Raw genomic sequence first — 18,687 nt, forward strand, 5'->3', positions numbered from 1 at the left:
TGACTGCGCAGGCGCTGCACGCTGGAGTAGCCCCTTGACACCCTCTTTCCTCTCGGGGCCGCCTCCCCGGCCTCGCTGAGGATGCCCCCGGTTGTGTGTGTCGCGTGTGTCGAGCTGAGGGGCTTGGCGCAGCAACAGCCCTTGATGGCCGTGAGTTCCTGTGTAGCTGTAGTTCGTAAACGCCAGAAAAAGTGGCGCCCTGGGTCATTAATAGGCTCTTTGCTAAGATGAGACGCATCCTGGAGTGCCCTCCCTGGTGGCTAATGGTAACAGGAGAAGCATTAGAGCTACATCCTGGTTTACTTCAGGAGCAAAAGTTGACGTTCCAGAGAACAGGAGTCTGAAATGGAAAAACTGGCCGGGCTGCTCAGGTTGGAATGATGTAATCCGCCTTCCAGGGCGAGGGGAGAAGGACTGAAGAACACCTGGGTGCAGGGAGAAGTCGAAGCTTCGGTGCTGTGCTCTACGCCCAGGACCCGCTCCAGGCCTTGCCGTCCTTTTGGAATGCCCGAGAGCCCAGCAGCGCCATACGGAGGCAGCAGGGCTGGTCCCTGCGGCCAAAAGCTAACCACCGGTGTCCAGAATTGAAGGACAGTGAAGCCAACCCCAACCCGACGCTGCCTCTTCCTTGCCCTTCCTTTTCCTGTGCCTTACACCCTTTCTTCCCTATTAGTTTTTATCCTTTCCTGTTCCTCTTTTTCCTTTCTGTCGTTTAAAGAGTCACGCCCCTGCCCTGCCATTCTCAATGTGCTTCATCGCTGCCAAGCACACCCAGGATGTGGTGGTAGGGTAGTTGAACCTGGTGGGCTAGTTCAAACTCCTACAAGAGAAAACCCTGAGGCATCTGGAAACAGGGTTTGAGAGAGAAGTAAAAACTACATTTTTACATCCGCCACCACCCCCAAAACGTTTGTGCGTTTAATACGTAATTAAAATTGTTCTTCGAGGCCGTTAGGGTAATCGTATTTCAACCTCCCATTTTTTAAAGACTTGGCTTGCATTTTTCCTTCCCAACCACCCCTGAAGCTTCACTACTGAAAATACTTGTCTTCTCTGATACATCTCGCTCTTCAGTTTGTTTCTGTGATTGCTCTTGTCACTTAAACCTTATCCTCTATGGATCATTCTTTCTATAGTTGGGAATGTCTTATGATAATGCCAACAATTCTAATATAGGCTGGCTATGCAAATCACAAAATGAGCTATGATCAGTGCTTCACAGGTTTGTCGTCCATTAAGAGGCATTACATTGAGCACTCCGGAGTGTTAGCGTGATTCTCCCTTTCAAATAAGTTTAACTCAAGCCCCAGTGTTGTAAAGCATTTCTTAAATGTTATTATTTCTAAATGTAGAAAGCCCAATTAATTCCATGACATAAAATTTGGGAATAAGGGCAGTTACATATAAAAAATAACTTGGGGCGCCTGTGTGGCTCAGTCGGTTGAGCATCCAACTCTTTTTTTTTTTTTTAATAATTTTTTTTAACGTTTATTTATTTTTGAGACAGAGACAGAGCATGAACAGGGGAGGGGCAGAGAGAGAGGGAGACACAGAATCTGAAACAGGCTCCAGGCTCTGAGCGGTCAGCACAGAGCCCGACGCGGGGCTTGAACTCACGGGCCGCGAGATCATGACCTGAGCCGAAGTCGGACACTTAACCGACCAAGCCACCCAGGCACCCCGAGCATCCAACTCTTGATCTCTGCTCAGGTCTTGATCTCTGGGTCATGGGATCCGCCCCCGCATCAGCCTTGTGCTGACAGCACAGAGCCTGCTTGGAATTCTCGCTCTTCTTCTCTCTGTATCTCTGCCCCCCTCCAAATAAACTTGAAAAATTTTTTTTAAAAATTGAAAAATAAATTTAGAAACTTCACGTTTTATCCTAGCTCTTTCTTTTTTTACTGTTTATTTGGTTTGAGGGAGAGCTGGAGCACGCAAGTGGGAGAGGGGCAGAGAGAGGGAAAGAGAGAATCCCAAGCAGGCTCCTCAGTCAGCGGAGAGTCTGACACGGGGCTTGAACCCACAAACCATGAAATCACAACCTGAGCCAAAATCAAAAGCTAGATGCTTAACTGTCTGAGTCACCCAGGCACCCCTATCCCGGGTGTTTGGAGCAGTTACAGCACGTGGAGCCTTTTCTCCATGGGCTCCATATTCTGAAACCTTAGGAGTGAACTGCACTTATTAACAAATTGTATTTATTATTGGGTCTGGATCATAGAATTTTAGAGCTTTCATATCTTTTACATCATAATTCAACTCCTGTGTGTAATTTACAGATAAGTCTAAGGCTTAGAGAGGTTAGAGACTTGCCAGAGGTCACACATTAGTGGCAGAGCCAGCACTATATGCAAGGGGACAGGGAAGAAGACCTCTACGGGACATCACATTGTATGGAGGTGGGAATTGGGAGGCTCAGCCAGTTCTCAATGTTCGGCTTCCCCAAAGTTAATTAATAGTTTTGCTGAAGTAAGACCTAAGCATCAAGCTACGTTGCCCCGGAAGATGGCTGGAATGATCAAGGCACGAAAGGCCTCTGACTTTAGGGGGAAAAAAAGAATAAAATGGGGTCTATGTAGGCCTAAAAGGAAAACATAGTGTTATGAAGTAATATTTGATAAATCCTAAAACTTAGTGAAAGAAAATGCCAATTTAGTTAGTACTAGCTTAGGATTTATGCCCTTAAAAATTTTTCTCTGTAAATCTTGCCCAAATATTTGCAAAGCCAAGAAAGAAAATAGATATATTTATATGCTCATATTATTAGTTAAGGTATTATTTCTATATCTTTCTAGAGAACACACAGCTGACCAAAGTCATGTTTCCAGTCCTCTGCTTCAACTTTTAGGACCTGCCTTTAAAGCTTATAGGAAATTCCTACCTTGGTGCCCGCCCCCCCCTCATTTGTGCTCCCTCTCTCTCTCTCTCAGAAATAAACAAACATTTAAATTAAAAAAAAAAAAAGGAACATTCTACCTTGGGACGCCTAGCTGGCTGGGTCCAAAGAGCATGTGATTCTTGATCTTTGAGTCTTGAGTTCGAGCCCCATGTTAGGGGTAGAGATCACAGACAGACACAAACAAACAAACTTTAAAAAAATTCCTGCCTCAGAAGATCATTATTATGCCTCAGGATCATCATTATTCCTCTTCCTGCACGTATCTTCCATCCTCTGTACCTGATTTCTTCCTCTGATTTCTCCGCCCCTTGCTCTCTCTATCCTTAAAAATGGAGTTATTCCCGTGAATGGCAGTCCCACTGCTATGTCGTCACCTGGCCATAAAAGCTACCACTCCAATCTCAGGGATTTTGCCTATTTGCTAGTGCCTACCTCCTGCGTTCACTCTCCCAGCCTTCAGCAGAGATTTCCATGAGGAAGGGCTTTGTTAGACATCCCTGATTGCTGAGAGGCTGCAACCATTCTTCTCTCCATCACCTGCCAATATTCTGCTCTGCCTACATATCTTGACTTAGTCCTACCTCTTGTTAGAGAATGATTGCCCCATGAGCCTTCCCATCCCATTGGATGTGTTTGTCCTAAGCTTCTCCGGGGATACCTCAGTTCTGAAATGCCGGACTACTCAGCTGGCACTTAATGGCAAGCCCTAGCCAACGAGCTTTATCTCCTATCCCAGCTTCCTCACATTAGTCTCCAGACGAACTGAACTAGTCGTTTTTTTCTGCAATTACTATGCATCTTCCTGACTTCATGCTTAGTTTCACGTGGTTCTCTCCATGTGAAATGCATCCCTCCCTCCCCCCACCTCTATCCCTTCAGCCTTCAGCTTAAATATCCTCGCCATGGCCTGTCTTCTGCAACACTCTTGCTGGAAGGAATTTGTTTCTCTTTTGTAATACATATTTATCTTTAGAAACTTAGAACCTGCAGATAAACAAAACAAAAATATTTAATTATTAAAAATTCTACTCCCGGGGCGCCTGGGTGGCTTGGTCGGTTAAGCGTCCGACTTCGGCTCGGGTCATGATCTCACGGTCCGTGAGTTCGAGCCCCGCGTCGGGCTCTGTGCTGGCAGCTTGGAGCCTGGATCCTGTTTCGGATTCTGTGTCTCCCTCTCTCTCTGCCCCTCCCCTGTTCATGCTCTGTCTCTCTCTGTCTCAAAAATAAATAAACATTAAAAAAATTTTTTTTTTTTTTAAAATTCTACTCCCAGGATTACCTGGCTGACTCAGAGAGCACGTGACTCTTGATCTTGGGGCTGCGAATTTGAGCTCCATGTTGGACACAGAGCACACTTAAAAAAAATCTACCCCCAGAGATAACCCCTATTAGTATTTTGATGAATAACCATGTAAATATTCTTCCCGTAGCTCTTTATTTAGACACTTCTTACACATTTTCCACATTTATAAAGATATTTGTGTACATATTTTATCCAATTGGAGTCTCCTTAAGAGCTTATGACTATTATATTCATGACTTTGCAAAGAGTCTTCAACATATCAGAAAGTCAAAACATGTTTATTGAAGAGAAAATAAAATGAAAGTCACCAGGTCGCTTTTTTCCCTAGAAAACAATACTAATTTGGAGAAAATTCTCAGTGTCAGAAAAAAAAAACTGAAAACTCAGAAGAGAGGGCGCCTGGGTGGCTCAGTCAGTTAAAGATCTGACTCTCGATTTCGGCTCAGGTCATGACCTCAGAGTTCCTGAGTTTGAGCCCCACGTTGGGCTCTGTGCTGATAGCAAGGGGCCTGCTTGGAATTCTTGGTCTCCCTCTCTCTCTGACTCTCTCCAACTCACGTGCATGTGCTCTCTCTCTTAAACATTTTACTTTACCTTTTTTAACGTTTATTTATTTTTGAGAGAGACAGACAGAGTGCAAGCCGGGGAGGGGCAGAGAGAGAGGGAGACACAGAATCCAAAGTAGGTCCAGGCTTTGAGCTGTCAGCACAGAGCCCGACGTGGGGCTCAAACCCGCAAACTTCGAGTTCATGACCTGAGCCAAAGTCGGACGCTTAACCGACTGTGCTACTCAGGCGCCCCAATAAATATTTCTTTTTGATAGAGCGTGTGCAAGTGAGCGAGGGGCAGAGAAAGAGAGAGAGAATCCCAAGAGGGGAAGAGAGAGGGAGAAAGAGAGAGAAGCAGGGCTAGAAGCAGGGCTCCTGTTCACCTGAAGCGGGGCTGGTGCTCACCCAAAGCGGGGCTCTAGCTCACCCGATGTGCGACTCAAACTCACAAACCATGAGATCATGACCTGAGCTGAAGTCAAGATGCTTCACAACTGAGCCACCCAGGCGCCCAAATAAATAAACATTTTTTTAAAAATAGAAATATAAAAATAAATAAAAGTGATTATGGATCCAGTAGGAACCCTCACCAATCTACAGGTTGTATATTTACATATAAAAATGTAAATATGTAAATTAACCATTTGTTCATGTCTTAAAGAAAAAAGAATCATCCAAGGCAAAGGATAATTATTTTCTAATAATTGGCCATTCAACTAGGCATTAAAGTAATAACTGCTCAATTCGCACTACTTAAAAAATGAGAGCAGCAAAACACAAACATAGTAGTTCTCTTTTAACATGAAGATATACAGAGTAAACTCCTGGGTGCATCAATGCAAAATGGGCTACGAGGCACACGTGAGCCATCACAGGAACTGGAATTTTTACAGCAGCAAAAGTCAGAGCGCTGAAGAGCAAAGAAGGCTTTAGGTAAATTGAGAGAGAGAGAAGAGGGGAGAGCATAAGGTATGGCAACTTGACCTGCATGAGACGGTTGGAAAAATCACAGAAGCACCAAAAGTAAGAAGAGAACAGAGAGAGGAAAAAGTCACTTTCCAGAGGCAGAACCAGGGGAGGCGAATGCTTTAACCCTTTTCCAAGCCAAGAAATTTGAAGCTACACTTGTGACTTACAAATTTATAGACTCATGGCATGACGTGATGGAGTCACAGTGATCTGATCTTGAAGCCCTGGTCCATCTCACTTAGCTGGGTCATTTTTTTTTTTTAATTTTTTTTTTAATGTTTATTTATTTTTGAAGGAGAGAGAGACAGAGTGTGAGTGGGGGAGGGGCAGAGAGAGAGGGAGACACAGAATCGGAAGCAGGCTCCGGGCTCTGAGCTGTCCTCACAGAGCCTGATGCGGGGCTCGAACCCACGAACTGTGAGATCATGACCTGAGCCGAAGTCGGACGCTCAACCGACTGAGCCACCCAGGCGCCTAGCTGGGTCATTTTAAGCAATTACTAATCAAACTGAACTTCAGTTTCTTCATCTGGAAAGTAAGGTTACCAGGAGCTACCAAATCAAGTGATTGTGAAGATTAAAATAATCCATGTAAAGACCCTGGCAGTGGGGCTAGCAGTCCCTTAAACGTCGATTCTCCTCCCCTGGTAAGATGTAAACCATCTAAGGAACTGCTGCTGTGTCTCCTGTAATACCTAACCCAGAGTCTTACATGTACCAGGGGCTCAATACATGTAAATTCAATTGAATCACATCTGCATTAGAGGAAATCTTGGAAGGCATCTCGACTAATTCCCTGCTCCATGCAGAAATGCCCTAGCCAACCAGTGGTCTGTCCAGTCGTTGAGCACCACCAGTTAGCTTGCTGATGCCAATAGGACTGATTACAGCGCTTGGTATTTCATAATTTATTTTGAGAGAGTATGAGCAGGGGAAGGGCGGATAGAGAAGGGGACAGAGGCTCTGAAGCGGGCTCTGCACTGATAGCAGTGAGCCTGATGCGGGACTCCAACTCACAAACCGTGAGATCATGACCTGAGCTGAAGTTGGATGCTCAACAGACTGAGCCACCCAGGTGCCCCCAGTGCTTGGTATTTCCGACGGAAAAGTGTTCCACACACTGAGTCTAAGCGTGCTTCCCTGTAACATCACCTATTTGTCCTAACTCTGTGCTCCAGAGCAACACAGAGGGAACTTTCCCTCACATTCAGATGACAGCTCTTCAACTATTTGAAGATAACATTGGTATTTTCCTCTAAGCTGCTCCAAGCTAACTCTCTTCATATAAGATGACTCTCAGATAACTATCAGCACTACCATTTTGGTTTGCATATGTCCCTCCAGTGGAATGTGGCACCCATAATTGAGCATTATTTGAGTTAAGGACATGGCCCTGTGGAAACGCCCAGATCAGGCTACCACTAACAGGTTATAGAAATAAGGGCCAATTGGGATACTCCCTAAGACTGAGGTGATTTGGTACCTGATTGAGAAGAAACTACCTTCCAGATCAACCTTGCCTTGTAACCATTCTTTTGTTTTTATTTATTTATTTATTTATTTATTTATTTATTTATTTATTTTTTATTGAGAGAGAAACAGAGAGACAGAGTGTGAGCAGGGAGGGGCAGAGAGAGAGAGAGAGAGGGAGACACAGTATCCAAAGCAGGCTCCAGGCTCTGAACTGTCAGCACAGAGCCCGACGCGGGGCTTGAACTCACGAACTGCGAGATCATGACCCAAGCCAAAGTTGGACACTTAACCAACTGAGCCACCCAGGCGCCTCATAACCGTTCTTTAAGTTACTAAACTTTTCAAACAATTTAGATAAAAATCACCTCTTACATACACAAATTGAAAATAAACAAAGGAGGGAAATGACGATTCACAGGAGTGTAAGAATGTATGAAGAGTTGTTTAAATTCACTCGTAATCAGAGAAATTCAAATTAAAACAAGATAGTATTGGGGCGCCTGGGTGGCTCAGTCGGTTAAGCGTCCGACTTCAGCTCAGGTCACGATCTCAAGTCCGTGAGTTTGAGCCCCGCGTCGGGCTCTGGGCTGATAGCCCAGAGCCTGGATCCTGCTTCCGATTCTGTCTCCCTCTCTCTCTGCCCCTCCCCCATTCATGCTCTGTCTCTCTCTCTGTCTCAAAAATAAATAAACGTTAAAAAAAAATAATAATAAAAAAAAGAAAAAAAGAAAAAAAAAAGAAAGAAAAAAAATTAAAAAAAAAAAAACAAACAAGATAGTATTTTCTGCCCATCAGAATGACAAAAAATTAAAAAGACGGATAATACCAAGTGTTGGTGAGGATAGGGTGGGACAAGAACTCTTGCCGTTAGCTAGTGGGAATGCAATCTGGCCCAGCCATTCTGGAAAGCAATGAGGCAGTATTTAATAAACGTTGTACATGCCTATGACCCCACAATACCACTCCTGGGTGTGTCCGTGAGAAATCCTCACATAGGTTCATCACGGCTTTGTTTGTGACAGCTATTGTTGGAATCAATCTAAGCATCTGTTACCGGGGTGGAGTAAATAAACTGTGAAGGATGCACATTGAGGTAGTCCGGATCACAAAGGGTTAGCTTGGTTTGAAAGCTGGCTAATATGACAACTCAGACCCAAGGCTACATTGTTATCACTTCAGTTCGCTGATAAACTAGAAAACAAGTAAAGCAAAGAACAATGCCTTCCTAGTTCCTCCCAGAAACATGCCCAAATTCTGGTGATCAGTGCAGGCCATTTAGAGGGAGAAAGACAGATCTAATGAGTTCAGAGTCGGGACTAAGTTTTTATAGGATTAGGCTTGGTGAGGGACTGGGTCAGCATTCAAGGGCCTATAATCTACCATGTAAGAAAATTCTTTGTTGTATTATTGGGCCAGCCGCAGGCCTGTCCATGGCCTACCCCACATGCTATAAAATACTGTATAGCAATATTAAGCTAGTAACTAGCTGCACATTCAGCAATTAGAACAAAGGAAACAGAAAATGATTTATAGTACAATGCCATTTGTGTAAATTAAAAACATACAAAACTATATTACATGAGGTTTCACACATATTTAATGATGTACATCAAATACATTACAGAGGGAACCTGGAAAGGTAAGGCAATGACAGAGGAAGAGGGGAAAAATATGAAATAAAATGGGAGGAACCTTGCACAGATTAGAAATGTCAGGGGTGCCTGGCTCAGTCAGTTAAGCATCCAACTTCGGCTCAGGTCATGATCTCACAGTTCGTGAGTTCAAGCCCCACATCAGGTTCTCTACTGACAGTGGATCTTCTCTCTCTCTCTCTCTCTCTCAATCTCACAAAAATAAACATTTAAAAATACATTAAAAGTTTTCAGTGTGTAAATAAATGAGGAAAGTGACTCAGTGCTTTGCCTCCCAGATCCAAATTTTTTTTTAAATTTTTTTTAACGTTTATTTATTTTTGACATGAACATTTATTTTGGCATGAACAGGGGAGGGGCAGAGAGAGAGGGAGACACAGAATCTGAAACAGGCTCCAGGCTCTGAGCTGTCAGCACAGAGCCCGACGCGGGGCTCGAACTCAGGGACATGAGATCATGACCTGAGCCGAAGTCGGACGCTCAACCGACCGAGCCACCCACGCGCCCCTCCCAGATCTAAATTTTTAAACAAAAGTGAAGAAGGGATTCAATTGTACAGAGAGATACAGAGATAGATGAAATTAATACTGATACTTCTCATGGATATTAGAATAATAGCAAAGTGAGAAAAAAAAACTGTAAGTATTTGGTTTGGCTTGAAAAAAGAATAGATTCTGGCTGTTTGTTTCTATGTCTAATTACCACATAATATAACAACAGTAACGCACATTTAAAATTTGTGACAGATTTATTTGATCACCTTGATTCATAACGGAAGCTCAGACATCATGGAATTGTCTGTTCACGAAGCTTGGAGCTCAGCTCTCAGCGGTCACCTGTCAGCCCTCACCCAGCCCCGCTTCCAGCTCTTCGGACTAAGTACTCAGTTATCTGCAGGCTGTCCCATCTCTTTCCTGGGGCAAGAGAGAGGATAGAAGCACGGGGTGTCAAAAACCTCCATGCTATAGGGGCGCCTGGGCGGCTCAGTCGGTTAAGCATCTGACTCTTGATCTCAGCTCAGGTCTTGATCTTTAAATTTTTTTTTTTAACGTTTATTTATTTTTGAGACAGAGAGAGACAGAGCACGAACGGGGGAGGGCCAGAGAGAGAGGGAGACACAGAATCCGAAACAGGCTCCAGGCTCTGAGCCGTCAGCACAGAGCGCGACGCGGGGCTTGAACTCACGGACCGCGAGATCATGACCTGAGCCGAAGTCCGACGCTCAACCGACTGAGCCACCCAGGTGCCCCTCAGGTCTTGATCTTAGGGTCTTGAGTTGAAGCCCTGCGTTGGACTCCATACAGGAAAAAAAAAAAAAAAAAAAAAGGAAAGGAAAGGAAAGGAAAGAAAAAAGAAAAGAGAAAAAAAAAACAAACAAAAGAGAAAAGAAAAAAGCCTCCATGCTACATACCAGTTGAGTCAGACACTGCCTAGATAATATCTGAGTGCAGCCATCTCAAATGTCCAAAATACTCCAGGAGGAAACCGGGCCTTTGCCACGTAGCTTGTACATCCAGTATTCCCCTCACTACCTTTTGCCTTGCCCTGGGGGCAATGGTGTCCGTGACAGCCACATGGAAGTCCTGCTTTTTCGCCTTGTCCCTACCAGTGCCAGTCCCCCACCCCTCACCCATATTCGCACTCACGTCCTTGCGTAACAGACATTTGTCAGGTCTTTGGCTGCTCGGTACCGCACTCCCTTCCTTTGACAAGGAAACTCCCCACGGTGAGCTTCCAGTATGCAGAGCCCTCCTCCCACTGTATTTCCCTTTCCCGGCACCCGTGCCCCTGAGCACGCATCTAGGCTGTGGGGACATGAGCTGAGCTCTACCAGCCTGAAGCACCAGCCTGAAATCTCGATACAGGGCTGATGACACAAAAAAGAAGGCACAGGGGGAATGTCCTGAGAAGGCAGTGGGGCCCAGCAGCAGCACCTGGTTTCCAGGGAGGCTGTGAGCCCCAGCAGGACAGTATCCCAGGTCCAGGGCTGCCCACGCTGGTGCTGCAAGCTGAAGCACCTCTTTGGTGTGCAGGGGGCAGTGATGGCCCCTACCCCCGTGCCATCTGCAGGTGCAGCCTCGTCTCTGTCCCCTCATCCCTTAGCCTGGTTCTCCAGCCTTCCCAGTAACTCTGAGAGCTTCCCAATAACCCTTCAATGCACTTACTTTCAGGTTCTATCTGCGAAAGCCAGTTTGTGTTGCAACCCAGATCCCTGACTGTCACACTCTCTTCTGCCAGAACTCCTACAGTGACTCCAATTTTGCCTGACGTGCCCATCATGTTCCACTTTGTCTTTCTCATCTTCTGCTGACCTTGCCCTGTGGACCTGCCATACCTCTGCTCAAACTTGGCCCGTGTCCACCAGTCTGTCTTATAAGGCTGCTGTACCTTTGATCTCTCTTTCCCATGACTCCATGGCCTCCCTCTCGCCCCCTCCCTAGGACTCAGGCATCCTGAGGTGTCTGGGTGGTCATCTTAACCCTGTTGTGATGTCAGCACTGGCCTAGTGCTGAGAGGGGAGAGATTCCTTAGATGCTACAAGAAGTGTCACTAGGAGGTAAGAGGGGCACAGGCAGAGAGATGGGAGGGTAGCAAGACTGTTCTTATTCTTATTATTTAATTTAATAATACAGATTGTCATTTACTGAGTTCCTGCACTGTGCTGGCCCTTTAGAGCATGACCTCACATTAATACTTGAAAGTAGGGACTATTATAATCCCCATTTTCAGAGGAAGAAACGAGAGTTTGAAGAAGTTTGGTTGCCTGACTAGCTCAGTCTCCAGAGCATGTGACTCTTGATCTTTTTTTTTTTTTTTTTTAACGTTTATTTATCTTTGAGAGACAGACACAGAGCACAAGTGGGGAAGGGACAGAGAGAGAGGCAGACACAGAATCTGAGGCAGGCTCCAGGCTCCGAGCTGTCAGCACAGAGCCTGATATGGGGCTCGAACTCACAAACCATGAGATCATGACCTGAGCTGAAGTCCCAACACTCAACCAACTTAGCCACCCAGGCGCCCTGTGACTCTTGACCTTGAGGTTGTGATTTCAAGCCCCTCATTGGGGGTAGAGTTCACTTAAAAAAAAAAACAAAAACAAAAAAAAAACAAAAACGGGGTGGGATGACTTTGTGGCTCCGTCGGTGGAGCTTCAGACTCCTGATTTCAGCTCAGGACATGAGCCTAGAGCGTGGGATTCAGCCCCGCATCGGACTCCATGCTGAGCGTGGAGCCTGCTTGAGACTCTCTCTTCTTCTGCTCCTCTCCCTCCTCAAGCTCTCTCTCCCTTTTCCTAAAATAAAAAAATAAAAGAGTTTGGGGGAGCCTGGCCGGCCGAGTCAGAAGACCATGCGACTCTTGATTTTGGGATTGGGAATTTAAGCCCCAGGTTGGGTGTAGAGGTTAGTTACATGAATAAAGCGTTAAAAGTTTTTGTTTTAAGTTTGAAGAAGTTGAGAGGGATGGAATGGATGATGCCTGGGATCTCCTGCAAACTAACTAGAGGGGTGGGAGATGAATCAAGATTGACCACAGGCTGGTAATTGCTCAAGCTGCATAATAGATATGCGGAAATTCATTGTACTGTTATGTCTAATACGGATACATTTGAAATTTCCCACAATTAAAATTATGTTTTACTTTCTTTTAAGCTAAGAAACTTGAATAAAGCTATACAGATAATAAGTGATAAGGTTGGGTTTTGATTCCAGATCCGACAGACCTCAACACCTGCTCTCTTAACCTCTATCCTGGATTCTTGACAAGGAACCTGAAAAGATCTAAGAGGAAAATCTTAATGATCTTCAGAGGATTCAAAAGGAATCCACAAGAGTCTGGGTGGCTCAGTTGGTTGAGCATCTGACTCTTGATTTTTGGCTTAGGTCATGAGCCCGGGGTCATGGGATTGAACCCCAAGTCGGGCTCTGTGCTGAGCGTGGCACCTGCTTAAGGTTCTCTCCCTCTCTCTCTCTCTCTCTCTCTCTCTCTCTCTCTCTCCCCACCCCCCCTTTGCCCCTTTCCTCCACTGGTTCTCTCTGTCTCTCAAACAAACAAAACAAAACAAAACAACAAAACAAACAAACAAAAAAGGGGGGGGGCATTAAGAGACCTCTTGGCTAATTTCGGCTCCTGTTTTCCAGGTATAATTTTGGCAAGGATCAACAGAGTATAGCCAGATATTAATTCTCCATGCCTAGAGCTTATTATGAAGAAGATGCCCTCATTTTCTCTGCCTCTTTCTGAGGAGGTACAGAAGCAGCCCAAGAGAGAGTCTTTGGCAGCCAAAGTTTTCTAAAAACACCCAGGCAACAGCTGTCCTTGGGCTGTCACCTGACTTGCCAGGCCCTGAGTCAGCGCCACTCCCCCGGCCCAGCCCCCACTGCTGAGCCAGATATGACTTGTCCTTTCCTGGCTGGTCTAAACCGGTTGGGCCAGCCCAGCCCAGCCCTGCCCCATCCCAGCTTCCTCCTCAGTGGATGGCTTCTTGTTCCCTCACTCTTACCTGGGGTTCCCACCTTGGCACCTCCCTTGTCATCCAAAGCAGCAACCTCCTGCCTGAAACTTGAACCCTGAAGGGAGTCAAAAGACCACCTCCCAGCTGTTGGAGACGTGGACAGGACCCTGGACTCTTCCCGGGACAGAAAAAAAATGAGCTGGACACCAGCATCTCCTACTATCTGCAAAGGAAGTCTTCCTTCTCTAGGAGATTCTAGGATTTACTTCCGGTGAAAAGCAGAAAAAATATAAAGACGCTGCTCCTCTCCTGGAGAGGAGGATTCCATCCCTAGGCTCAAGCCCAGAAGAGCCCGCGTCTGGGGAAATATGGAGACCAATTTGGTCTCCAATGGAAATATGGAGACTTAGGGATATGTGACCTTGGGCTAGTCACTAATGTCTCTGAACCTGAGTTTTGTCATCAGTAAAATAGAAATCGAGGGGCGCCTGGGTGGCGCAGTCGGTTAAGCGTCCGACTTCAGCCAGGTCACGATCTCGCGGTCCGTGAGTTCGAGCCCCGCGTCAGGCTCTGGGCTGATGGCTCGGAGCCTGGAGCCTGTTTCCGATTCTGTGTCTCCCTCTCTCTCTGCCCCTCCCCCGTTCATGCTCTGTCTCTCTCTGTCCCAAAAATAAATAAAAAATGTTGGAAAAAAAAAAAAAAAAAAAATAGAAATCGAAATCCCTACCTTGCAGGTTTGTTGTGAAGGCCCAACAAAGTAGTGCATGTAAAGCACTTAGTAAGTGCACAGCACACATCGGTTTCCTTCCCCTAGCCTTGACATTGCCTTCACCTTGCCTTTCCTGCTCACATTGGGCTGATAGCAAAGGTTTCAGGCCTGCGACCAAGCCCTGCTCTTGTGTCTTGATTCTGGACATTCGCACCTAGTTGCTACTGATCATTGAAATCAAAACTCCAAGCATTATTTTTTTTAATTAGGAGTTTTGATCCATCTGTCCATGTGGATTAATGTTGGTTCCAAGTACCCATGTTTCTTTTCCAAAACACCCAAAGGTCATTTATTTTAAGTGACCTAATTTTGAAATGTATAGCATCAAACTATAACTCACTATAGTTTGTCCCCTACCATAAAGCTGGGCCAGTCACACTCCAAGGGCACCCACATGACCCAGGCCATGACAGTCAAAATCTAATCCCGAGTTGTTGTTGAAAGGCAAAGCTTGCTAACTTGGAAGGTTGTAATCCTGTAGACATCGGTGGCCATCTTGCCACCACTTGTAAGGAGTCTGCCTGAGAAAGAAACCAACATAGAAGATAGAGAGCAGAGCTGAGAGATGGAAAGAAAGGATTCTTGGATGACATCATTGGAGCCACTAAACCTAGCTTTGCCTAAAGCCAACAAACAACCCCTGTAATTTTTGGCTACATGAGCCAATACATTGTATTCTTTTTATAAACCAGTTGAAGCTGGATTTCTGTCACTTGCAAAAGCACTGACTAATACAGTGTGTTTTGGGTTGAGCAATGGAATGCATAATCTAAAATGTTGTGTTTCACGTAGAATTTTTGTATAATCATACTGTGTATGCTGCACTATTTTTATAACAACATTATTATTTTCTAATGTTTATTTACTTTGAGTGGCGCAGGGGCAGAGAGAGAGAGAGAGAGAGAGAGAGAGAGAGAGAGAGAGAGAGAATCTCAAGCAGGCTTCACACTCAGCATGGAGCCCAGCTCGGGACTCGGTCCCACTACCATGAAATCATGATCTGAGCTGAAATCAAGAGTCAGACACAACCGACTAAGTCACCGAGGCACCCTATAAAACTTTATTGAGATCTAATCTACATACCATAATGTATATTAAAGTATACAATCCAATGATTTTGGGTATAGTCACAGAGTTGTGCAACTGTTACTACAATCATATTTTAGAACATTTCATCACCCCCAAAAGGAACTGTATCTATTAGCAGTGACTCCCCAACACCCACCTCCCAACCTTCCTTTAACCCCTACCAACCACTAATCTACTTTCTGTCTTTATTAATTTGCCTATTCTGGACATTTGGTATAAATGAAATCATACAGGGGCGCCTGGGTGGCTCAGTCAGTTGAGTGTCTGACTTCGGCTCAGGTCGTGATCTCACAGTTGACAAGTTCGAGCACCACGTCGGGCTTTGTGCTGACAGCTGAGAGCCTGGAGTCTGCTTCAGATTCTGTGTCTCCTCCTCTCTCTGCCCCTCCCACGTTCATGCTCTGTCTCTCAATAATAAATAAACATTAAAAAAATTTTTTTAATGAAATCATACAATATATGGCTTTTTATGACTTACTTCTTTCACTTAGCATAATGTTTTCAAGGCTCACGCACGTTGTAGCATGAATCGGTATTTCATTCTCTCTTTTTTTTAAGTTTATGTATTTATTTTGAGAGAGAGAGCACAAGCAAGGAAGATACAGAGGGGGAGGGAGAGAGAATCCCAGGTAGGCTCCACACTGTCAGTGCACAGCCCAATGTGGGGCTCGAACTCACGAACCATGATATCATGACCTGAGCTAAAATCAAGAGTCAGACACTTAACCGACTGGGCCACCCAGCTGCCCCAGTACTTTATTCTTTTATGGGTAAATAATATTTCATTTTATGGATACATCACATTTTGTGTGTACATTTGTCATTGATGTATATTTGCATTGTTTCTACTTTTCGGTTATTATGGATTATGCTGCTATGAACATTTATGTACTTATGTTTTTGTGTGAATATATGTTTCAGTTCTCTTGGGTACATACTTAGGAATGGAATTGCTGAGCCATGTGATAGCTTCATGTTTAACTTTTTGAGGAATCGCCAAACTATTTTTTCAAAGTAGCTGAATGAACAATATTAAATTCCTACTAGCAATGTCTAAGGCTTCTAGTTTCTCTACATCCTCAGCAGCACATGTTATTGTCTGTCTTTTTAATTTTAGCTATCCCAGTAGGAGGTGAAATGGTATCTCATTGTAGTTTTGATTTGCATTTCCCTAATGATTAATGATGTTGAGCATTTTTCCATGTTCTTATTGCCCATTTGTATAGCTTCTCTGGCAAAATGTATATTCAAATTCTTTGCCCAGTTTTCAACTGGGTTGTCTTCTTTATTTTATTTTATTTTATTTTATTTTATTTTATGTAAGCTCTACACCTAACATAGGGCTTGAACTCACAACCTTGAGATCAATCAAGAGTCACATGCTCTACTGCCTCAGCCTATCAGATGCCCCTGAGTTGTCTTTTTAATTTGTAGAAGTTACTTATATGTTCTGGATACAAATCTCTTATCAAATATATGATCTGTAAATATTTTCTCCCATTCTGTGGAGTTTCTGTTCATTTTCTTGATGGTGTGTGCACTAAAGCCCAAAAGTTTTAAATTTTGACAGTCTAATTTATCTTTCATTTTTTTCTCTCACTCCTGCTTTTGGTATCATGTCTTAAAAACCATTGCCTCAGACAAGGTCAAGAAGATTTACTTGTGTATTGCTTTTTAAGAATTTTATAGTTTTACCTCCTACATTTAGGTCTATGATCCATTTTGAGTTTTTTTTTTTTTCTCTCTTTTCTTTTAATATGATGTGAGGTAGGGGAGCCTGGATGGCCCATATATATATGGTGTGAGGTAGGGGCCCAATTTCATTTTTTTGCATATGGATATCCTGTTGTCCCAGCACCATTTGTTGTATTCTTTTTCCCATTGATATATTATTTTTATAAGCATGTTTCACTCAGAATAATATTGATGTGAATTTACATTCTCTGAACACACCCCATTTGCTTCTGTCAGCAATATTGCATGCTAAGGACTGGGAGAAGAGTGATCATTTGTGGGCAATTAAACATTGACCACAGAATGTGATAAGTATTTGTACAATGATGCCAAAAGTTTGGTGTGCATCATAATCATTTAGGGAAATTTTTTTAATGGGAATCTCCAAGCCTCACCCTAACCCACTGCATCATAACTTTCTGGAGGCAGGGTGGGGAGATAGGTGAAATAGATGAAGGGGATTAAGAGGTACATACTTCCTGAGGTACCTGGCTGGCTCAATCAGAGAGCATGCAACTCTTGAACTCAGGGTCCTCTATTCAAGCCCCACATTGGGCATAGAGCTTACATTAAAAAAAAGGCGGGGGGGAATGCACTTCCAGTTATAAAATAAATAAGTCATGGGGATAGAGAGTACAGGATAGGGAAGATAGTCAATAATATTGTAATAACTTTGTGCGGTGACAGGTGGTAACTACACTTAGCATGGTAAGCACGTCCTAATGTATATAATTGTCAAATCACTATATTTACACCCGAAACTATACGTTTATATGTCAACTATACTATAATTACATTTTTTAATCTATAAAAAGAAGTTAACAAAAAAGATAGGTAATAAAGCCTAAAAAGATTCTACAGTTCAGAAACAAACAAAAAAAGGAATTTCCTGGTAACATCCTGTTTATACCATATATAGAATCACACAATATTAGAGCTGTAAGACCCCATAAGACTACACAATTTACCTCTTCATTTTTTAATTATATAACCAGAAGATGATTGGCTTTTACTTGTACTGCCTGTACACACCATATACATCAAGGCCAGACTGGGCACTTGTTTGTCTCCTCCTAATACATTCAAATTCAAGAGTATTTATGACTGGGGGCGCCTGGGTGGCTCAGTCAGTTAAGTGGCCAACTCTTGATTTTGGCTCAGGTCATGATCTCACAGTTTGTGAGTTTGAATTCTGAGTCAGGCCGTGCACTGACAGCATGGAGCCTGCTGGGGATTCTCTCCCCCCCCCCCCCCTCTCAAAAATAAACTTTAAAAAAACTATTTATGACTAATGACATTATACTGAAGGTTTCATGGGAAGATGGAGAAGAGGATTGCATCGCATAGCAAAGCTTAACTAGATCCCTTCTTTTGTCTTGCTAGACCTGTTCTTTTTCAAAGTTTTCTCCATTGCGGAGTCTCTTCTCTCCATCCCTCCTACTACCCAACTTCTGAAATTCCCTTCTTTTTTCAAACCATTCAGCTGTGTTATCAAGTTTTTTCTTTTTTTAATTTTATTTATTTATTTTTTTTAGTAATCTCTACACCCAATGTGGGGCTCAAACTCACAACCCTGAGATCACGAGTTGCATGCTCTAACAACTGAGCCAGCCAGGTGCCCCTGGTCTCAAGTTTATATAACACAGTCAACAGAGTAAAAGCCCACTAGTTACTTAAAAAAGCAACCGACTATCTTTCCTCAGGCTGCTTGGGAAAGTAGGGAGGTGTCTCAGGTCACTCTATGGCGATAGAACCATATGAGGATTTCCCACTTATTAAGAACAAGACAATGGGCTAAG

General features: G+C 43.9%; 1 long non-coding RNA gene across 1 annotated transcript; it reads right to left on the reverse strand.

Moving 5' to 3' along the window:
• Positions 1–9,572: 9,572 nt before the first annotated feature.
• LOC122215133 lies at positions 9,573–11,268 on the reverse strand. The gene is made up of 2 exons (XR_006200254.1): positions 11,009–11,268; positions 9,573–9,757 (listed from the first exon to the last, which is right to left on the reverse strand). It is a non-coding gene; the product is annotated as an uncharacterized LOC122215133 (long non-coding RNA).
• Between the last annotated feature and the right edge of the window lie 7,419 nt (positions 11,269–18,687).

This window comes from Panthera leo, chromosome A3, assembly GCF_018350215.1.
Source record: "Panthera leo isolate Ple1 chromosome A3, P.leo_Ple1_pat1.1, whole genome shotgun sequence".
Classification (NCBI taxonomy): domain Eukaryota; kingdom Metazoa; phylum Chordata; class Mammalia; order Carnivora; family Felidae; genus Panthera; species Panthera leo.